Raw genomic sequence first — 24794 nt, 5'->3', positions numbered from 1 at the left:
TGGAAGAATCAGCACTCGGGAGCGGAACCACCTACGCCTGAATCTGCACACAGGGTGCGGGGAGTAAAGTAAGTACTCCAACTCAGTGAGTAACAAATGTAAATAACGACTGAAAGCATGAAAACACGTAAGGCACAAGGCATTCTATAATGAAGTAGTAAAACCATTTAAAAACAGTAAACCAGTTAAGAGATAAGTAAAAGTCCTTTTTCAACAAGTAAGCATATAATTGACAAGCAATTAAGGAAAATAAACACGTAAAGGTTCGCCCCTCGGGCTCTGTATCAACAAAACCGCCCCTCGGGAAATATCTTAGAAGAATACCAGCCCCTCGGGCTCAATCTCACATCACAATGGGTACCCGCGCTCACTGTGGGTGTGCAGACTCCTGGAGGGGCCCCTTACGGCCCAAGCGCAATATCAAGCCATCTCGTGGCATCATAAACAGGCTCTCGACCTCATATCAACATCAACCCACCTCGTGGCACACAATCTCAGGCCCTCAGCCTCAAATAAACATCAGGGTTTCCTCACAACATAGGCCCACGGCCTTACTCAGTCAAAAAATCCTCACAAGCCACTCGGGCAATAGTAAAACAGTTTTTCTCAGCCCAAAAATATCATATAAGTATTAAAACTGAGTAAACATGGCTGAGTATGAAAAGCAGTGTAAAATAACATGACTAAGTTCAAGGATAAAGTCCAAAACTGTAAGGAAATATCAATAAAATCCCCGAAAGGTTCAAATAGTTGGCACGAAGCCCAAATATGGCATTCAGCCCAAATAATGATGATAGCAAATAGATTTCAGTCAAATACGCGGTAAAATCATCAATCGGGACGGACCAAGTCACAATCCCCAATAGTGCACGACCCCACGCTCGTCATCAAGCGTGTGCCTCACCTCAATATAGCACTACGATGTGCAATCCGTGGTTTCAAACCCTCAGAACATCATTTACAATCATTACTCACCTCGAACCGGTCAAATCTCTAGCTCGCGATGACTTTTCCCCTCGAATCAGCCTCCACTCGGGTCGAATCTATCCAAAATCAGAACGAGGACGTCAAAATATGCTAAGGGAACGAAGCCCAAGCGAAACAACAATAATTGTCACAAATCCCGAAATTACCAAAACCCGACCCCTGGGCCCACGTCTCGAAATTCAATAATTTTTACACCAATAGATTCCTTATCTCCCCACGAGTTCATACATATCAAAAGTTCAGAAATCCAACCTCAAATGGTCCATCAAATCCTCAATCATAGGTCTCCAATACAAATCCCTAGGTTTCCCCAAATTTCATCCTTAATTTCCTTAATTTCTAGCTCTAATCCATGAAATAATAGCATAGGAATGAGTTTCAAGTCAAAATTCCTTACCTCAATGGCGTTCCCTTGAAATCTATCTTTCAAATCGCCCAAAAACTCCAAAGCCAAAGTTAAAAATGGTGAAATCGCTCAAATTCGCAAAATGAAATAACTTATATGGTCTGCCCACACCTTTTCGCATCTGCGGTCCCAACCCACTTCTGCTGTACCGCATATGCGACCCTTCCTCCGCTTCTGCGGAAATCACTTACTGGCCAACAACCGCATCTGCGACATCGCAGATGCGGCCCCTATAACTGCTTCTGCAGTTTCTACCCATCTAGCCTATTTCGCTTCTACGACTTACCAACCGCACATGCGGCGCCGCACCTGCGGTCCCCAATCCGCAGGTGCGAAAATACCTGAAGTAGCAAATTCAGCAGCTGAACAACACTCCAACTTCTCCGTCAACCATCTGAAATCACCCTGAGGCCCCCGGGACCTCAACCAAAAGCACAAACATACTCTAATACCTTATTCAAACTTTCACCAATCTTCAAAACACCTCAAACAACATCTAATCAACCAAAACACATCGGATTCAAGCCTAAGTTTCTAAAATCTTCCAAATTCCGCTTTTGATAAAAAACCCAACCAAACCACGTCCGAATAACCTGAAATTTTGCACACACATCCCAAATGACATAACGAAGCTATTGCAACTCTCGGAATTCCATTCCGACCCCTATATCAAAATCTCGCCTACCAACCGGAAATCACCAAAATATCAACTTCGCCAATTCAAGCCTAAATCTACTCCAAACCTCCAAAATCCATTCCGATCACACTTCTAAGTCTCAAATCACCTCCCGAAGCTAACTGAACCATCAGTACTCACATTCAAGCCCTCTAACATGTAAGTCAACATCTGATTGACTTTTCCAACTTAAGCTTCCTCAAAAGAGACTAAGTGTCTCAAACTTCACCAAAATTATTTCGGATTCGATCCGACGAACCCGATACCATAAAACACGGATAAACAAAGCATAAAGAAGCAGAAATGGGGGAAACGGAGCGGTAACACATAAGACGACTGGCCGGGTTGTCACAATCTCTAACAATGCACATAAGTTATACGAGTATTAGCAGCATAGCCTAAGATTTGAACTCTTAATTTGAATTGTTACTCTTAGGAATGTAGCTAAATTGATGTAATGATATTGCCATGTTTATAAGCCTTTGGGCCTTTGATCCAAGTACGAAAACCAAGACTAACCAAGCCCTTTGATGCTGCAGCATGTCAAGAAGATTAAACTATGCATATTTTACTTTGTTTCTAACAATTCTACAAATTATATGAAGCTATCAGTAATTTGACAAGTTGCAAATGTAATTCTCACGCTTACAACTTCAACAATATCCTCCCTAAGCACCATGTAAATGATCTACTTCTTTTGGTTTCCTCTTTTGGCATGAATCAGTTTTAGGTTTAAGTTGATAATCTCCCTCCACAAAGAATAATACATTGTTCAAAAAGCTTCTTGAAAAAAAGTTTGACTTCCTATATTCGTTCCGACCTACAACGATAAATTAGAAAACTAAATGCTATTTAATAAGCTTTATATTGCAGTTAAAATGAATTGCATTACAGTGTTGGTAAAAAGAGATATTTATATACAAGGAATATAATGTTAATGTTTACCTTGAAAATACAAGGAACAATTAAATTTGATTTGTGGTTTTAAAGATACGTGATTAGATTCAATACCAATTAATAATCAAGAAATATGAAGTAAAAGTTAAAGAAATAAGCGAATCAAACCAAAGTAACTCAGCAGCAATGACCTCGAGCTTAGTGACCTCGAGGTGGGTTTAGAACAAAAAGGACAATTAAGCAAGAAAAGTAAAGTAAGAGCAGAGAGCTAAAGAACAACGTTGATGAACAGTAGGCAAAAAGTAGAGAGTATATTCTTTGCTCAATGATTAGATCATCTTACAAATGATTGGGATCTCCTTAATATAATAGGGGTACCCTAAATAAGGTATATTTCTATTTACAGTAAGGAATATTCTTGGTACAGCTGTCTAACCGCCTGGTATGGAAAAGTACGATCCTATTCTGGGATTTGCGACGTGATCTTGGTGACGTGGCAGGAATCTAGCCCATTCTGTAACAAATCCATAACGGTACTATTCTAGGGTCGAGCATACTCGACCTCGGTGTGCATTGTTCTCTGTCTTCGAACTCGAGTCTGGTCCTTCGAGCTCGAACTCGTCCTTGCCTGAATTCGGACTTTGGACGACCTCTCGAGCACATAGATTGAAGCCATACGATCTCGACCGTATATAGATAGTCCCCGCATTTCTTAGAGTAAGATGATAAGAAACGATTTGAACCTCGTTTTTCTGGAGTCTTTAGTGATGACGTCATTCCCGTGACGTGTGCGCTCAAAGTGACTGAAACGTCCCATCGGTTCGCTTCCCCAAAATATTAAATGCACGACAGTGCTGGTCGGCTATTAGTGCCGCAAAACCGCCGTCACCTTTCTATAAATATGGGGCTACTTCTTCATATGATGGAATTTACTCTTTCATCACTTTCGCTCAAATTCTTCTTCATTTCTTTCCCTAATCATCTGCTTCCACCACCTCTTTGAGCGCCGAAAAATGTAAGTCCCCATGAAACACCACTTTTTTGCTATGTTCTATATTCTTCAACTTAAAATCATGGCTAAAACTTCCAAAATGGTCCCCAAAAAAGATAAAACATCGGCTTCTTCTTCTCACAGCCGACCAAACCGATGGTGCCGCCGACTCTTGAAGAAATCACCCCCTGCCCTTGCGTGATTAAGAAGGACTTCAGCATTGAAAATCCCCCCGACGTCCCGGGCCGATGCGAGCATGCATCTCGATATCTTAGTTTGATATCGGAGAAGAACCTCGAAGCAATAAAGAGGGACTACGGCTGGGGCGACGAGGTCTTGGTTCAGATCCCGAGCCCCAAGGAAAGCATTACTACCCACGTGGAGGGGTTTTTAAGTTTTTACACTTACCTCTTCACACTGGGTCCCCTCGATCCGGTGGTGGTCGACTTTTGCAAAACATACAAAGTCACCCTCGGCCAGATTCACCCCTCCTTTTGGCGCATCATGATCATGTTGCGCTACTTTTCCGAAAAGGCCGAGGGGTTGGAATTCACCCTCAACCACCTGATTCGATTGTATCGGCCCCAGCTATTTTGAGGGCTTATCAAGCTGCAATGTCGAACCAAGAAAGCCTTCTTTTCCAGTAATGACGAAACCAAAGATCGAGGCTGGATGAGACGGTTCGTTAGAGTACGGACTTCGGATGTCATCCCTAGAGATAAAATATCGTTCCCGAAAAGATGGAACTTTAATCGTAAGTGGAGTTCTTCTTCCCAATATTTACTCATATTCAGCTTTCATGTCTCACAATGCCTTTACCCTTTCTGTAGCCACTGCCTGGGCACCTCACGCGGTCCCCGACCTCGAGGATTGGGTCAGAAATTTGGCTGCCACCTCCTCCTACGATGAGCGCAAATGGCGTGAATTATCGAGGGGCAAGTGGGAGGCCAAACATCATGGTAAATTTTATTCCCAAGTTTCAGATATTTTTCATTAGTTGGTGGCGTCAACTTATTCACGTTTACTTGTGCAGGCATCGGAGATGTATCTGTAATGAGGCCAACTCCGCCCGGGAAAACGACTGTGTCCTCGACCCCCAAATTGGAGAAAGTCAACAAAAGAAAAAGGGCTTCGAAGCCTGAAGATTCCCTGGATGAGGCGGTACCTGCCCGAAAGCCGATGAGAAGACTCATTCATGTGGACTTGGATTCAGCCATCCAATTCTTGGAGGATGAAGAGAACGATGGTAGAGAATCGGCGCTGGTACCTCAAAGTCTCGAACCAGGAAACCCATCGAAGCCGTCAATGCCTCTGAACCCGATGCCTTGCCACTTGATGAAGGGACTCCGAATAGAGACTCATAAAAACCCCTCAAGTCCCCTGAGATGGAGATCGTACCTCCTTCTTCAACAAATATACCGAAGGGGACAAGCGCTGAGACGTCCGCAACTAGCCAGAGCGCCTCGAGCGAGAAGCTCGGGCCATGACAATGGGTCATTCACTTTCTCTTCTAGCTTACTCCGAAGAGATAATAAAGGATTCACGGGCTTTGCCAACACCTGATCCGAGCAAGATCCTCGAAGAAAACCCCTTTCGGGATTGTTTACCGAGGTTGGCGACGTTTCTAACCTTAACGATGCTTCCACCATTTTCGAGGAGGCTCAACGTCTTCTTTCTCAGGTAAATGCTAACTTTCATTGTCGTAAAATCCTCTTCCCTTCCTTTCCTTTGACTGACACATCTTTACCTCGTGTATAGGCCATCGCCAAGTTTAGAGCTAAGCTGAGTCAAAGTGAGGCCGAGCTCAGGAGGGTTTCAGATGAGGAGGAAACCCTGAGGCTCCTCTATGGCCAGAAGGAGGAGGAGCTTAAGGACCTTCGAGCTGAGTTGGCCAAGGCTCGAAAAAATGAGACCAAGCTGGATGAGTAGGTAACTGTGATTTTAATAGAGATGGTCTTCTTGGCCTTACTTCGGAGGCTAATACTTCGATGTCTCAGCTGCAGCAGAAGTTGGAGATGATTGGGCAGCTTCGGAGCGAGGTTGATCAAGTTAAGGCTGACGCCATAGGTGGAAAAAGAACATGGATCACCTTGTTGCCGATAAGGAAGTTGTTACAGTCCAACTGACCTCGGCTGGAACTCAACTTCGAGGTATTAAAGTGAAGGTTCTGGCCCAAGCCAGGAAAATCGAGGAGTTAGAGGCGGAGCGTGCTAGAGCACGGGCTGAAGCTGCACAAGCTAAGGCTAAGGTTGAGAAGACGAAGGCCACGGCTAACAAGACCATTGCCGTGTACTTAAAAAAATGTTGCGGCTGCTCAAGCAGAGCTGAGGGAGGCCTCCGACCGGGAAAAATGGAATAATGATTTGGCCAAGTGTCAAGCTCGGAGGGAGATTCTCGAAGAAATCTACGCTCGAGGGTTCGACCTTACTGAAAAGATAGCCGAAGCAAAGGCGCGGAAAACCGATGCCAGGTTTCTTGTCTCTTCCAATGACGAAGATGTTGTGAGCGGCTCCGAGGGCGGGGAAGGTGAGGAAGGTGTTCCTGGGGAAGAGGAGGCTCCTGAGGATAGAGCTGCCAAGGGTGCGTTTCCCGAGGAAGCTGCTTCAGGGGACGTAACCCCAAAATAGATTGGGTTCTCTTTTTTCTTTTTTGTGTAAGGGCCCCTCGTGGGCGTTGTAAATATACTTTTGTAAAATATCCTTTGTGAATATAAAGAATCTTTTTGCTCTATCCTCAACTTGTATTGGATTTCATTTTATTCTCACTTGTGGAAAATTTGATTGTATAACTCGAATGATTGGTCCGAGTATTGATTGGGACTCGGAACATAATAAATCCTTAGGTTTTTATTGATAAATATAATAATCATCGAGCTAAGTTTAAATCAATTCGATGTGAGCTCGGGATATCAGGATTCTTGAGTTTGAGTTGAGTGAGAACGGGGTCTCAAACTATATGTTTTGGCTCTTAAGCCTTTCGAAGTTGACCCTTAGGCTCTTACATTATCGGCCCTTAGTTTCTTTAAGTTGGTCCTTAGGTTCTTTAAGTTGGGCCGATTTGGCCTCTAGAGAGGCTATATAATTTTTCCCTCTTTTTGGCTAAAAGACTTAGTGAAAATTTTATTATGCCTTAGCATTTGTTTTTTGTACCCATTGGGTTTTTCGAAGATTCGATGAATCGGGACCTAATTAGTCTGTGTAAACATAATCAAATACCCCTTGAGGTTTTTTCGAAGGTTGATGTTATCGAAGCCTTTAAATTATTCAAGGGCTGAATTTATCGAAGCCCTTTATATTTTGCTTTTGCCGAGGGTAGCCTGATTTAACCGGTTTTTTCAAAGTGTTTGAAGGCCTTTAATTTATGGCAGAAGTCGGACGTCTCTGAGCTGCATTACTTCAGTCGTAGCCTTTATATGATCATAGTTTTTAGTATGGCCATAGCCTTTAATTTGGCCGTAGCCTTCGGGTGTGTCTCTTGGACTTGTTTCCTGATAACCTTTCAAACTTGTTCAAAAAGTTAGTCCTCGAGTATATTGGCCGTGGCCTTTGTTTCGGGGGATGCCTCTTTAAGGTCTTATCAGTCCGAGTTCTCGATGGCTCGGGCGAGCTAACTGTCGATGACACTCCCCGAGTATCTCGGGGTTACATTCGTGTTTTGGCCCTTGAGTCGTTTCCCATAGGATTATAAGTGTAGAGCTCGTATAATAGTAGATATCTTTGAGACACAAAGTGTTTTTGATATAAATAGGAAGCTTCTTCAAATAATTTATACATGCGTAGATGTTGCCGTAGAGGCTCGACTATTCTATACGAACATGGTTCATATAACCGTTTGGACCATTACAATGTTTTCCTATCGAGGCCCTCTTAGGCGTGAAGTATTTTCCTTGAAAATATGACCTCCAAGGGTGATGTCCCCCAGTATTCGAGGTTGAATGAAAAGAAGCCTTGGATACTGTTGAGTCCTCCTTAGGTAGCATATAGTTGTTGCCTCGTTACAAACCTTGCCGGTAAAACCCATTTGGGACAAAATCCAATATAAGGAAAAAAGAGTGCAACGCATGCTTTAAAACCTAAGGCCTTACTACAAAAAAAGTGCCTTCGATAGCTTCAATCGAGAATCTGCAATGAGTTAGTTTTAAAAAAGAATAAAACCATACCTTAGCAGTAGTATTGTTTGAGTAATGATACGTTCCACTTATTTGGCAATTGTCCGCCTTACATCGTGCTAAGTTTGTAATATCCTTTACCGGCAACCCCGATGACTCGGTACGGTCCTTCACAATTCGGGCCTAGTTTCCTTTCATTTGGGTCTCGAGTATTGAGGGTAATTTTCCACATAATTAAGTCCCTGATTCTGAAGTGTCGGAGATTGGTCCTTCTATTGTAGTATCTTTCGATCCTTTGCTTTTGTGCGGCCATCCGAACAAGTGTCGCTTCTCATTATTCATCTAGTAGCTCGAGGCCAGTATTCATGGCCTCGTGATTTGAATCCTCCGATGTGTATCGAAACCTAGCACTGGGTTCTCCGACTTCGACAGGGATGAGGGCCTCGAAGCCATACACTAAAGAGAATGGGGTAGCCCCCGTGCTGGACTTCGATGTTGTTCGATATGCCCAAAGAACCTCATGTAGAACTTCTCTCCATTTCCCATTTGCATCGTCCAACCTTTTTTTTAGGTTTTGAATGATAGTTTTGTTTGTTGACTCGGCCTGTCCATTTCCAGTTGGGTGGTACGGTGTCGATAATATCCTCTTTATTTTATGTGCTTCGAGGAACTCCGTCACCTTGCTGCCGATGAATTGCTTTCCATTGTCACACACAATCTCGGTATGTATCCCGAATCGGCATATGATGTGGTCCCAGATGAAGTCAATAACTTCTTTTTCTTGGACCTTTCTCGAAGGCTTGTGCTTCCACCCACTTAGAAAAATAATCAGTCTTAAATAAAATAAACTTAGCTTTACCTGGGGCCGTTGGCAGAGGGACGACTATATCCATTCCCCATTTCATGAAAGGCCATGGGGATAAGACCGAATGGATTTGTTCTCCGGGCTGATGGATCATCGGTGCAAATCGTTGACACTTATCACATTTTTTGACAAATTCCTTAGTATCTTTTTCCATGCTATCCCAGTAGTAACCTGCTTTGATGATTTTGCGAACCAAAGACTCGGTGCTGGAGTGATTCCCACAAGTGCCTTCGTGGATCTCCCGAAGAACATAATCGGTGTCCCCCGGCCCCAAACATACCGCCAATGGCCCATCGAACGTTCTTCTGTATAATGTTCCATCCCCGTCTAGGGCGAACCTAGCAGTCTTGGTTCGTAGAGCCCTCGATTCTTTGTGATCCGAGGGGAGCTTTCCATTTTTCAAATAGTCGACGTACTTATTCCTCTAGTCCCACATCAAACTTGTTGAATTTATCTCGGCATAACCATCTTCAATCACAGACTTCGATAACTGAACGACAGTCCCCAAGACGATGTCGTCTTCTTCGACCGAGGATCCTATATTAGCAAGTGCATCGGCCTTACTATATTGTTCCCGAGTCACATGATCCAGCGTCCACTCCTTGAAGCGGTACAAAGTTACCCGTAGTTTATCCAAGTACCGTTGCATTCTATCCTCTCGAACTTCGAAACTTTTATTTCCTTGATTTACCACCAATAAAGAATCGCACTTAGCTTCGATGACTTCTGCTCCCAAGCTTTTAGCTAGCTCGAGACCTGCAATCATGGCCTCATACTCGGCCTCATTGTTAGTTAATCTAGAAGTTTTAATAGATTGTCTAATGGTATCACCCGTGGGTGGCTTCAAGACTATGCCAAGCCCGGACCCCTTCATATTTGAGGTGCCGTCTATGGAAAGGGCCCATATCCCCGATATGGTAGCCGCTAAGTTCGACGGCCCATGTGGCTAATCGGCCCAATATCTCGGGCTTATGCAAAACATTTTGAAGGGGGTAAGTGGTTAATACACATATAGGATGACACTGAAAATATGGTTTTAGCTTTCGAGATGCGCTTAGTAATGCAAGTGCTAATTTTTCCAAGTGAGGGTACCTAGTTTCAGCATCCCCTAGAGTTCGGCTTACGTAATAAACAGGAAATTGCATACCTTGCTCTTCTCGAACTAGTACCCCACTTACCGCTATCTCTGACACAGCCAAGTATAGGTAACGTTTTTCATCTGCCTTCAGGGTATGAAGCAAAGGCGGGCTTGATAAGTATCGCTTTAGTTCCTCCAGGGCTCGTTGGCATTCTGGGGTCCATGCAAAATCCTTTTTCTTTTTGAGCAAGGAGAAGAAATGGTGACTTCGATCGGACGACCTCGAAATGAACCGACCCAAAGCAGATATTCGCCCTGTTAGCCTTTGCACGGCCTTCATGCTATCCACGATCGTGATATCCTCGATGGCCTTGATCTTATCGGGGTTAATCTCGATAACCCGATTCAACACCATGAGGCCGAGGAACTTACCTGAGCCGACTTCAAAGTCACACTTCTCCGGGTTAAGCTTCATGTTGTATTTCCTTAAGATATCGAATGTTTCCTGCAAATGAGCTAAATGGTCCTCTGCGCGCAGGGACTTAACTAACATATCATCAATATAAACTCCATCATTTTTCCTATTTGTTCTTCCAACACTTTGTTGACTAGGCGTTGGTATGTAGCTCCTGTATTTTTTAGGCTGAAGGACATTACATTGTAACAATAAGTTCCAAACTTAGTAATAAACGAAGTCTTTTCCTGGTCCTCCGGGTTCATCTGGATTTGATTGTACTCGGAGTAGGCATCGAGAAAAGTTAGGGTCTCATGGCCGTCCGTGGCATCGATCATACGATCGATGTTTGTCAATGGGAAAGAATCTTTCGGACACTCCTTATTCAAGTCCTTATAGTCTACACACATTCCAAGTTTGTTTCCTTTTTTAGGAACTACAACTATGTTGGCTAGCCATTCGGGGTACTTTACCTCCCGAATGGATCCTAATTTAAGAAGTTTGGTTACCTCATCTTTTATGAAAGCATGCTTTACCTCGAACTAAGGCCTCCTTTTTTGCTTCACCGGTTTGAACCTGGGTCGGTGCTTAGCCGATACGTGGTGATTTCCGATGAAATCCCGTCATATCTAAATGGGACCAACCAAAGCAATCCATATTATTAATAAGAAATTGAATTAGTTTTTTTCCTGAGTTCGGGGGTCAATCCCGTTCCCAGGTATACCTTTCTCTCGGGCAAGTATTCTATAAGCATTACTTGCTCCAGTTCCTCGACAATTAACTTGGTTGCATCGGACTCTTCGGGAACGACGAAGGTTCGAGGAGTAAGGAGATCCTCTTCTTCGTCTTCGATAACCTGTTGTTCCGACTCCATCAAGGCAGGGGGCTGTGATTGCTATTTAGCCGCCTGCTTACCTGTGGTGCTTGATTTCTCTAAGGTCAAAGGCTCTGGTATCGGCACCAATTCCTTGATGGCAAACATCTCTTTTGCAGCATGTTGCTCTCCGTAGACTGTTTTCACTCCTTGTTCTGTTGGGAACTTCATCATCTCGTGAAGAGTTGAAGGCACTGCCCTCATGTTGTGTATCCATGGTCTCCCGAGGAGTGCATTTTACCTCATGTCGCCTTCGATGACATGGAATTTAGTGTCTTGTATGGTCCCGGCTACGTTTACTGGCAATATAATCTCTCCCTTTGTTGTTTCTCTTACCATGTTGAAGCCATTTTGGACCCAAGATGCAGGTACAATCTGATCTTGTAGGCCGAGTTGTTCCACGGCCCTCGATCTGATTATGTTTGTTGAGCTACCCGGATCCACTAAAACACGTTTAACATGAATTTTATATAAAAGGATAGAGATTACCAGGGGGTCGTTTTGAGGCTGAGATATGCCTTCTGTTTCCTCATCACAGAATGATAAGACGTCCCCGGGCACATAGCTCTGAGTCCGTTTTTCTTTGGTGATTGATACTTTGGTGCGTTTGAATACAGGTCGTTGAGGGACATCGACTATGCCAATGATCATGTGGATTACATGTTGTGGTTCTTCTTGCTCATTTTTCCTTGCATCTCTCTCCTTGAAGCGATTCTTAGCCCGATCACTTAGGAATTCTTGAAGGTGGCCCTCATTGAACAACCGAGCCACTTCTTCCCTTAGCTGCCTGCGATCTTCTGTTCTATGACCATGTGTTCCATGATACTTGCATATTAAGTTCGGGTTTCTTTGAGAAGGATTGGTCTGTATAGGCCTAGGCCACTTGGTGTCTTTGATTCTCCCAATAGCTGAGACAATCCCCGATGCATCTATGCTGAAGTTGTACTTTAATAATCGAGGGGCCTCAGCGGGGTCGATATGCATATCGAACTCGATCTTACTCATGAGTCCCCGAGAACTTTAGCCTCGATCGTTCCGAGGAGCATTACGACCTGGACCGTTATTTCTCGGATCGACGTATGGCTGGTACCGTTCTTTGTTGAATCTTGATTCTCGGTCTATGTCCCTCGGGGCTTTGGCTGCGAATCTATTGGGATGAACTGAACCCAAGAGGGATCCCAACTGGTCGTCCTCGACCCTGATTTTTGACTGATAACGATTGTGTACATCTGACCATGTCACAGCTGGAAACTCGATCAAGTTCTGCTTTAATTATCGAGACGCAATCGAGCTTCTTTCATTCAAACCCTGCATGAAAGCTTGTACTGCCCAGTGATCGGAGACTGGTGATAATTCCACTCTTTCCATCTAAAACTTGGACACGAACTCCCTAACATCTCGTCGTTCCTTTGTTTTATTTTGAAGACATCCGATTTTCTCGTGGCCACCTTTATGGCCCCGGCGTGTGCTTTCAAAAAGGCGTCTGCTAACATAGCAAGTGAGTCAATAGAGTTAGGAGCTAAGTTGTGATACCAAATCATAGCTCATTTCGACAACGTTTCTCCAAACTTTTTCAACAAGACCGATTCGATCTCATCGTCATTCAAATCATTTCCCTTGATTCCGCAAGTGTATGAAGTAATATGCTCATTGGGGTCGCTTGTTCCGTTATATTTGGGTATATTGGGCATGCAAAACTTTTTGGGAATGGGCATCGTAGCCGCACTTTGAGGGAATGGGTTTTATATGAACTTTTTGGCGTCTAATCCTTTCAAAACTGGAGGTGGCCCCTATATCTGGTCTACACGGGAGTTATAGGTCTCCACCTTTTTATTATTGTCTTTAATTTTCTTTTCCCCGGACTCGATCCTCTTGGTTCGCGCTTCGAGCATCCTCATAATCGTGGGGTCAGTCCCCGAGCCACTTTCATCGGGCCTTTCTAACGCTGGTTCAGTACGTCGATTGTTTTCATGTTCAGCTACACTCGGAGTCTTATTTTGACTTTGAAGTTGAGCAATGGCGATCTGTTGAGCTTCCCTGCGTACACTCCCTCCGAGGTGCGTGCCTAAATCCGCATATAGAGCAATGTGTGAACTAACATCAACTGGTTCCATGTTTGGCACTTCCCTAGGGTTTCTCGGTGGTACACTGACCCCTATATTATTGTTTTCATTAAGACCTTCGTTGTCATGAAGAGGTGCATTTTGCGAGCAAGACATGTTTCAGCCTGAGAATCAAAAATTCTTGATAAGAAAAAGTGTAAAAATAACGTGTGTAATGAGAATCAGTAAACAACAATCACTATTATCTTTAGCCCCACGGTGGGCACCAACTGTTTACCTCGAAAACAAGAGTTACAATTAAATTTGATTTGTGATTTTAAAGATACATGATTAGATTCAATACCAATTAATAATCAAGAAATATGAAGTAAAAGTGAAAGAAATAAGTGAATCAAACAAAAGTAACTCAGCAGCAATGACCTCGAGCTTAGTGACCTCGAGGTGGGTTTAGAACAATAAGGACAATTAAGTAGAGAGTATATTCTTTGCTCAATGATTAGATCATCTTACAAATGATTGGGGTCCCCTTTATATAATAGGGGAATCCTAAATAAGGTATATTTCTATTTACAGTAAGTAATATTCTTGGTACAGCTGTCTAACCGCCTGGTACGGAATAGTACGATCCTATTCCGGTATTTGCGCCATGATCTTGGTGACGTGGCAGGAATCTAGCCCATTCTGTTACAAGTCCATAACGATACTATTCCAGGGTTGAGCATACTCGACCTCGGTGTGCATCGTGCTCTGTCTTCGAACTCGAGTCTGGTCCCTCAAGCTCGAACTCGTCCTTGCCTAAATTTGGACTTTGGAAGACCTCTCAAGCATATAGATCGAAGGCATCGATATCGACCGTATACAGTTAACATAGTGTAAGAATGAAAAGCTTCGTTTAAAAAAAAGCATATATTGGTAAGTCACAGATTTGGTGGCTTAACCAGAGGAGGATCTTTTGGCATGATCTGCAAAATATGTTCTTACCTTACATGCCTCCCCCCCCCTCCCCAAGATGGATGAGTGATCGACGAGGCCAATCTTGGATTGAAGGCAGTTAAAATCAGAACGAGAAAGTAGCTTGGTTTAGAGATCAGCTAGTTGATCTTTGCAATTTACATGTGCAACCCTATAGTTGTTGCTTTTGAATTAGAGACTGCACAAAATGATAATCTATCTCAATGTGTTTCATCCGAGAATGGAAGACCGAATTAGCACAGAGATATGTGGCTCCAAAATTGTCACAGTATATTACCAGAACTTGAGATATAGGTATTGATAGCTCGCTCACAAGATTTTTAATCCAACAGAGTTATGCAGAAGTAGAAGCAACCGAGTGGTATTCTGCCTTGGTAGAGGATCTAGCAACTGAACATTGTTTTCTAAATCTCCAGAATATAGGTGTGCTTCCAAAGTACACAATATGGGTACTAGTGGAGGTCCGATCATCCTTATTTCCATCTCAATCCACATTAGAAAAGGCATGAAGATGGAGTAGGGAATCACGGGCGATAAAAACACCAAAATTAGTTGTTCCACTAAGATAACAAAGAACACGTGTGAGAGCTACATAATGGTTTACTATTGGGTGGATTGCAAACTGAGGCAGTTTGTTGGTGGCGAAGGCGATGTATGGCCTCGTCAGAGATATATGTTGATGACTTCCTACAAGTTCTGATATGACATAATGTCAGAATGATGAGAACTATCTTCAAAGAAGCGGGATGTCCCAGTTGACATTGGTGTACCAACAGGGTGACAATCTGTCATTCCAGCACGATCAAAAGGGTCTACTATGTATTGTCGTAGTGATAAGAACAAGCCACGAGGTGTCTGATGCATATGTACGCCGAGGAAGAAACTAACTTGCTCTGAGGTCCTTGATGGAAAATAAATGACTGAGATGTTGGACAAAATGATATTCATATACCAGTTGGATAAGAACCTATAATGATTAAATCATCTACATAGACAACAAGTTACACAAACAATGATCAGATTAATTATTTTGAAAGCCTAGTTATGTAAGACTTATAGGATGTATACCTGTTGAAATTCTAGAGAGAGAATTTCTGTAAAATGTTGAAATTGTATTTCTCAAATCTGATCTACAAAATGTATTGTACAACTATATATAAGAGTCACGTGTAAGCTCCCTTGACTGCCTAACAACTAACTACTTTTGTACACATGTGTAAATGAAAATAAGAGTACATAATTAATGATCTACAGCTATCAATTATTGTACTAAAATTAACGGGTGAGATGAGAGAACTTAAGTTGAGATGGATGGACAGGATCATGCCATGTGGACAAGTTGAAATAACAACCCCTAATATGCCTTCTTCAACCTTTATCCAGATCTGAAGGAGCTTCGTCTCCAACACCCCCCCTCATGTTGGGAGGGGGAGAAAACACTCCAAACTTGCCGAGTAAATCCCAATGAAGAGGCCCAGAAAGGGGCTTAGTGAAAAGATCGGCCAACTGCGAGTGAGAAGGAACAAAGGACAAGGAGAAAAGGCCGGCCTGGAACTGCTGGCGTACAAAATGACAATCAAGCTCAAAGTGTTTGGTGCGCTCGTGAAAGACGGGGTTTCTGGCGATGTGAATCGCCGCCTGACTATCAGAGTGAAGAGCAACCGGCAAGTGGGAAGGAATGGAGAGATCTTCAAGTAAGCGGACAAGCCAAGTAAGTTCAGCAACGACACGACGCATAGAGCGATACTCAGCCTCCGCGGAAGACAAAGAAATAGAGAGTTGTTTCTTCGATTTCCACGAGATAGACAACCACCATGACTGATGAAGAAACCATTAATGGAACGCCGAGAATCAAGGCAAGAACCCCAGTCAGAATCGCAGAAAGCGATAAGCTCAAACGAGGGAGAATCAGACATAAAAAGCCCCAAACCAGGGTCAGGAAGAAGATAACGAAGGTAGTGTTGTGCAGCAGCCAGATGAGGAACACGAGGGGTTTGCATGAACTGACTCAGATGCTGAATTGCAAAAGACAAATCTGGGCGCCTGTGAGTCAAAAAATTCAATTTGCCCAATAAACGACGATACAATGTAGGATCAGACAAAAGATCACCCTTATCAGCAAAGAGTTTGCATGAAGGATCTAAAGGGGAATTAGCAGGAGATAGATCACAGCAATTAAATTCAGAAAGCAGCTCCATGGTGAACTTGCGTTGGCTCAAGATCAAACCAGAATCAAGACGAAGAGCTTCTATGCCTAAGAAGTAAGATAAGTAGCCCAAATCTTTTATCTTGAATTCTAAATCCAAGAAATACTTAAGCTCATTCAATTCATTCATGTCATTCCCCGTTAGAAGTATGTCATCGATATAAACGGCTACCAAAGAAATAGAGGAACCAGCCTTCTTATAAAAGAGAGAGTAATCATTTAGAGAATGAGTGAAACCCTTAAAATTCAAAGCAGATGTCAATCTAGCATACCACTGCCTTGAGGCCTGACGAAGCCCATAGAGAGACTTCTTAAGTCGACAAACCATATTAGGAGCAGGGGGTACCAACCCAGCAGGGAACTTCATATAGACTTCCTCGTGCAAATCACTATGTAGAAAAGCGTTATTAACATCTAATTGATATAACCCCCATTTCTTTTTCACTGCCAAGGCTAAAATACATCGGATGGTGGTCATTTTGACCGCGGGAGAGAAGGTCTCTGTAAAATCAATCCCTTCTCATTGTCTATCCCCTCTAATAGCTAGACGAGCCTTTAGTCTCTCCAAGCTACCATCAGATTTGAGTTTCACCTTGTAAACCCACTTACAAGGTAGTGCCTTTCGACCTTGTGGTAGAGGAACCACTTCCCAGGTCTCATTGGTGACTAAAGCATCAATTTCCTTGGCCATAGCTTCTTGCCAACCGGGATGCAAGGCTACCTGGGAATATGAGGAAGGCTCTTGAATGAGGGGAAGAGAAGTGAGCAGCTTTTGGTTAGGAGAAGATAGGGCAATGAAAGAAAACTGCATTGGGGAACTAGCAGATAGAAAACAAGGAGTGGAAACATCAGTTAGATGAACTGCACCACAAATATAATCACCTAGGTAAGCAGGTGTTTTGTGATCCCTCAAAGACCTGCGCAAAGCAGTTTCAAGAGGAGGTGGTGCCTGTGGTGAAGAAAGAGAATAATCAGGAAGGATAAGAGAAGAAGAAAAGGACCGTGAGGAAGGAGAGGAATGAATAGAAGAAGTAGTAGAGGTAGGACTAGGAAGTATGGGAGAAGTAGGAAAAGAAGCACCGGAAGGTAGAGAAGAAGAAGAAACAGGAGACATAGAAGAAGACTCTGGAGGATCTGAATGGCCAAAATGGGATGGCATAGGTATAGAGTAGTCGGAGGAGGAGTCTGTAGGAAATATAGGATGATGGGATGTAGGCTTTAAATCATAAAATGGAAAAATGGATTCATGAAAGATGACATTTCTGGAAATAAAAATGTTTCTGGTTTGTAGGTCTAGCAATTTATATCCCTTCTTCCCAAAGGGGTATCCAATGAACACACAAGCAGTTGCCCTAGGATCCAATTTGCCTCTATGATGTGGTAGAGTAGAAGCAAAACAAAGACACCCAAAACATTTGAGGGGACTGTAAGTGGGAGGTTTCTGAAATAAAATCTCATAGGGTGTTTTATAGTGAAGCAATTTAGAGGGAAACCTATTTATGAGAAATGTTGCTGTTAGCAGACATTCTCCCCAAAAGGCTATAGGTACTTTAGAATGAAAAAGAAGGGCTCTACCGGTTTCCAATAAATGTTTGTGTTTTCGTTCAACAATGCCATTTTGTTGAGGAGTACCAACACATGATGTTTGGTGTAAGATGCCCTTAGAAGCAAAGTAAGTGGTGGCAGCAACACTGCTCCCTAGTTCAAAAGCATTGTCAGACCTTATGGTCTTAACTTTGGTAGCAAATTGTCTCTCAACCATAGAAAGAAAAGATTGAAGTATGGTAAAGTATTACTCTTGGTACTAAGCAAATATGTCCAAGTACCCCTACTATAGTCATCAACAATAGTAAGAAAATACTTAAAACCATCATGTGTAGGTGTTTTATATGGTCCCCAAGTGTCTATGTGAATAAGCTCAAAAATATGAGTGGTAGAAGTGGTGCTATTAGGAAAAGGAAATTTGTGTTGTCTGGCCATAGGGCAAATGGCACAAGGGAAACCACCCTGTGTGGAATTAGATTGGGTGCAACCAGGGATATGCTTCATAGCAGAAATAGGTAAATGACCAAGTCTTACATGCCATAATCTGTCACAGGAAATCACAGAACTATTCATAGAATGTGAAACACTAGATGTATTTACAATGGAAGATGGAATGACTGATAAAGTTTTACTTTCTATGTACAGGGAATCAGATAATAACGTGTGGAGTAAAGAAGATATAGTCTAGCTTTCACATGACCAAGAACCAGAGGCCTCCTCAAGGAAAGGCCCTGCAAGAAATAAAAAGAATCAGTAAAGGTAAGAATGGATCTGAATTGTGTGCATAATCTGTGAACAGACATGAGATTGAATCAAAAATCTGGAACCAACAGAACATTGTGTAAGGTCAACTTAGGGTGTACTGTAACTTGTCCTGCATGTGTTACTTTTACTCTTTAAGAATTAGGAAGAGTTACACTCATAGGAGTAGAAAGAATTTTGATGTTTTTGAGAATACTGGAATCGATCATGTGTTCAGAGGCTCCAGAGTCAATGATCCAAAAATGACTCTTAGTATTGTCACACCTCCTTTTTTCTACACCCGCAAGGGCATAAAAGAGTTTTTCCACTTAAAGGACAATCGGAACGGGATTCGTTTTATTAAGAATCAGAGTCGCCACTTGGGAGATTTATGGAGTCCCAAGTCACCGGCTTAGAATCCTGAATCGAGGAAATTATTGACTCTATTCAACAGTCCGCGAACCAGAAATCCGAGTAAGGAATTCTGTTAACCCGGGAGAAGGTGTTAGGCATTCTCGGGTTCCGTGGTTCTAGCACGGTCGCTCAACTGTCATATTTGACTTATTTATTCGATTTTGGTAGATGTTTTAATCTATGTGCTTTTCAACTTTTTAACCGCTTTTATTTGTATTTTTTTAAAGAAGATTGCAACGTCGTTAAACACGTCTCGAACCACGTCACATAAATGCACCCGTGGTTTTTGACATATTTTAACATCGTTGAGATTTGGATTTGGGTCACATAAATGTGCACCCGAGTTTAGGAAAGTAGATTATTAAAATACGCGCCTAAAGCAACTACGCGTTTTAGCTTTGCGAGGGCCATGGAATTTTTGCTAAATGGCACGCCTCGGATTCTAAGGTTGAGTTAAAGCTAATTAAAACGAGGGCCACTGTCACGCCCCAAATTCGAGGGACATGACCGGCGCCCGACCGGGTAGCCCCAGCCAAGCGAACCTGGATGCCTTTCCTAACCCACATGTCACCCCATGTTTTCCTTACTCAATTATTCCAAGAATTTGCCAAATAATTAATTAAAAATACTTTTTAATTTATAAAGCACATACATACTTGCATAATAGAAGTGAAATTACCAACTCGATACCAATGTATGAAAACACGGATATACACAAGTTTCTAACCCACATCTACTGTCTACGGAGCCTCTAATAGTACAACAGGATAATATAGTATTTGCCGGTAACAAGGCTCCGGCTATACCTTACACAAAATCAAAATAAGACTCCGAAAACAAGCGGTCTGAGCCACGCAGGGCCCCGAGAGGAAAAGGGCTCACCAAAAAGCTGATGGAGGACGAAGGGGAGCTACGATCAGTGGACTGGAGTACCTGCTACGGATCCACCTACAATCATAACACGAATGTAGCGCCCCCGGCAAAAGGGACGTCAGTACATTTGAATTGTACTGGTATGTATGAACAAACTTTGCTCCAAGTAAACTCAAACCATAAGCAAGTAAGTAGCAGTAATAAAAGCGACAATCAAATCCACAAGGAGGGAACAATTAAGCCAACAGGTATACAATCTTTCCTCCATTAACAGGCATGTAATTGTAATGGAAATAACAATCAAATCCACAAAGAAAGAGCAATCAAACCAACAAGTTTACAATCTCTCCTGTTTTCCCTTCCACATTTCCACATCAATAATTTCACAATTTGTTCATAGTTCATTTCAATTGCGATTTCGATCGCTTTCCAGCCTTATTACCTCGGCCACCCTTATCACCACAAACCACACCTTATTTCTTCGTGTTGCGGCGCGCAACCCGATTCCACCGAATAATCACAATTCACAAACAACACAACAACAACAACAATTCACAAAGAACAACAACAACAATCCTCAAGAAACAACAACAAAAATTTACAAAGAACAACAACAACAATTTACCAAGAACAACAACAACAATTTACATGAACTTCCATAGCCATCAATACCATTTCCATGTATACCGCTACTCATATGCATTGATAGGTTACGACGATAATTTCCCACGACAAACCACATATGTTACTACCACGGTTATTCCGAGCACATCAATTCCCATTTCCTTCCATTACTTGTTTCACAGTTCTTACCACATAGCACATTCACAATCGCAAACTTGGTTTATTTCTGATTACTTGCATCAATATAGCGAAGGCACAACCACAATCACTCAACCATACCAATCACCAGAATTTCACAAACAAATCACGTAGAATCACATAACAAGCACTCAAACACCCAAACAAGGCGATTTTACAAGTTCAAAGTTAGCCATACATACCTGGAGCCGAATTCTCTTTTAACTTCTATTTCCAATTCATCAAATGGTCTAGCAATGTCAATCTAGTGCACAAGTTAACGCGTATGACTTAGAAAAGGAGTTCACAATTTCTACTCAAACTTATTTAGGTCATCAACCCATCTTTATACCATCTTTTACTCCTACCCAATTACTCTCACTAAGTTTTAGGTTATAGAATGACATGCATGTATGAGTTCAACCACTATTTTCAAAGCCCAATGCATGAGACTCCCCCCCTAGTTTAAACCAGAAATTCAGTGAAAAGGGTTAGGGATGTTACCTGCAAGAAAAGGGGGATGAGGATAAGCTTGAAATTTCCCGGCCCGGATGGTTTTGAAGAATCAAATTTTGGAGAAGATTACTTTCTCTCTCAAGACCCTCTCTTCCTCTCTCTTATTTTGTGCAGAAGATCGTTAAAAATGAGGGGCTGGGGGTGTTTTATTAAAAAGGGGGGTCGGGTAAAAAATTTAGAAAATAGAAGCCCGAGCAAGATCTGCGGTCGCATTCTGCGATCGCAGAACTAAAATGCGGTCCGCAGATTGGACCACAGAATTGCCCCCAAAACTCTGATGATTCTGTTTGGGTCTGCGACAGGAATGCGGTCCGCATTCCTGTTATGCGGTCGTATTGTGCACCGCAGAACTGACCTTCACAAATCCTTGAGGAACTTATGCGACGATTATGCGGTCCGCATATCGGTTATGCGATCGCATAATAGACCGCATTTTCAACATTAATTTTGACAACTCTTCTGTTCCACTCTGCGGTAGAAATGCGGTCCGCATATCAATTATGCGGTCGCATTTTGGACCGCATCTTGATCCCAAGTTTAACAAAACCATAGCTTCACTATACGGTAGGAATGCGGTCCGCATACCAGATCTGCGACCGCATCCTTGACCGCAAAATGGCATTTTTCTGGGAAATTGATTCTTTTGATTTTTTTACAAGCTTAGATCAATACCAAGGGTCCGAACCGCGTAACACATATTCAGAGTCGACACCACAAGATCCTAGGTTTTGAGCCAAAAGTTTTACGGGGCCTCACATCCTCCCCCACTTAAAATCATTCGTCCCCGAATGAGGACCTATTTCAAGCTTTTTCAATATTTCAAAGATCATTTTGTTTTGAAAACATGTTATGCAGATTCCTACACCTTTCATTATTTCCCAAAATTTTTTTTTTTGAAAATTTTTGCCAGAGTTTCCTTTGTAATTTGGACATCTCTACCTGTCAGAGGGCCCCCGAAACACAAATTCCAAACACCATAACAGAATTACAACCATTCCTACAACTGTCATATAATTTCCCACCTTAACAATTGCACACATTTGATCACTTGACACGTTTTGCTTATGAATCAGTTATTTCAATGAGTTTCACATAATTTAGCCATTTCAACACATTACAAGCATACAAGTAATTCATTACCAACTTATACAACCATTACTTGATTACTTAACACAAGAGTTATAAGGCTTTCATTCACCAAAGAAATGTTCACATGACTTGAAACAATCCCTACACCTATAAGTCTTGCACAACTAGAGGGACTTCACTAGCATTTAGGAAGGAATCAACTTGGACACAATGGTAGTTGTTTTAGAGATAGAAAGGTCACAAAATTTCTTCTGGACTTGATCAAATAGATGGGGATATTTCTCTTTCATTTCCTTCTCCGCTTCCCATGTAGCTTCCTCAACTTGTTGACTTCTCCACAACACCTTAACTAAGGCAACTTCCTTATTTCTCAACTTACGGACTTGTCTATCAAGAATGGCAACCGGAACTTCTTCATACGACAGCTCTTCATTAACCTCGATAGTCTCGACTGGCACGATAGTGGACGGATCTCCAACTACTTTCTTCAACATAGATACATGGAACACCGGGTGCACTAATGACATCTCGGGAGGCAATTCCAACCTATAGGCTACCTGCCCTACCCTTTGAATGATCCGGTACGGCCCGACATACCTAGGATTCAACTTACCTTTCTTCCCGTATCGCATGACTCCCTTCATAGGAGATACCCTCAAGAACACCCAATCATCAACTTGAAATTCCAATTCTCTTCGACGAACGTCCGCATAGGATTTCTGGCGACTCTGAGCAATTTTCATCCTTTCCTGAATGACTTTAACTTTCTCCACAGCCTGGTGCACAAGATCCGGTCCTATTAATTCTGCTTCACCCACTTCAAACCATCCGATCGGAGACCTGCACCTCCTTCCGTACAATGCCTCAAATGGGGCCATTTGAATGCTAGCATGAAAGCTGTTATTGTAAGCAAATTCTATAAGTGGCAAGTGATCATCCCAATTACCTTTGAAATCCAAGACACAAGCCCGCAACATATCTTCAAGCGTCTGAATAGTCCGCTCCGCTTGACCATCAGTCCGTGGATGGGAAGCTGTGCTAAGATTCACCCCAGTACCCAAACCTTGCTGAAATTTCTTCCAAAAATTAGCTGTGAACTGGGCCCCTCGATCCGAGATAATAGAAAGTGGAGTGCCATGAAGCCTTACTATCTCCTTTATATACAACTTAGCATATTGTTCTGCAGTATCGGTGGACTTGACTGGCAAGAGTGAGCTGATTTGGTGAGTCGATCCACTATTACCCAAATTGAGTCGAACTTGCGCTGAGTGCGACTTAATCCTACCACGAAATCCATGTTGATCATCTCCCATTTCCACATAGGTATTTCCATAAGCTGAGTTAACCCACCGGGCCGCTGATGCTCAGCCTTCACTTGTTGACAATTCGGACATTTAGATACAAAGTCCGCCACACCCCTCTTCATACCGTTCCACCAATAAATCTCCTTGAGGTCATGATACATTTTCATAGAACCTGGATGCACGGAATACCTGGAATTATGAGCCTCCGCCATTACCCCCTCCCGAAGCTTATCCACATCCGGAATGCACAACCTACCATGACAACGCAATACACCATCCTCGCCCCCGAGTGAAAATGCCGAAGTCTTGTTACTCAAAACTGCTTCCTTCATTTGAGCCAATGCTGGATCGATAAACTGCTTTTCCTTGACTTCCGCTATGAGTGACGATCCTGATCCATTATGTACCATAACATTCCCCTCATCTGATGTCGAAATACAAACCCCTAGACAGGCCAATTGATAAACCTCCCGAGCCAAGGGCCTTTGATCCACTCCCAAATGAGCCAAACTACCCATAGATTTCCGACTGAGAGCGTCGGCCACCACGTTCGCCTTCCCTGGATGGTACAAAATGTTCATATCATAATCCTTGAGTAATTCTAAGCACCGTCGTTGCCTTAAATTCAATTCCTTCTGCTTGAACAAATACTGGAGACTCTTGTGGTCTGAGAACACATCTACATGGACCCCATATAAATAATGCCGCCATATTTTCAAAGCAAACACAACTGCCGCAAGCTCCAAATCATGTGTCGGATAATTCTTCTCGTGATTCTTGAGCTGCCTCGAAGCATACGCTATAACTTTCCCATGTTGCATCAACACACACCCCAAACCAACCCTGGAGGCATCGCAATAAACCACAAATCCTTCCGTGCCTTCCGGCAAGGTCAATAATGGTGCCGAGGTCAACCTTGACTTCAATTCCTGAA

The sequence above is a fragment of the Nicotiana attenuata genome, chromosome 11 (genome assembly GCF_001879085.1).
Source record: "Nicotiana attenuata strain UT chromosome 11, NIATTr2, whole genome shotgun sequence".
Lineage (NCBI taxonomy): Eukaryota > Viridiplantae > Streptophyta > Magnoliopsida > Solanales > Solanaceae > Nicotiana > Nicotiana attenuata.
The sequence above is the reverse complement of the archived record's forward strand: the minus strand, read 5'-3'. Positions refer to the sequence as shown.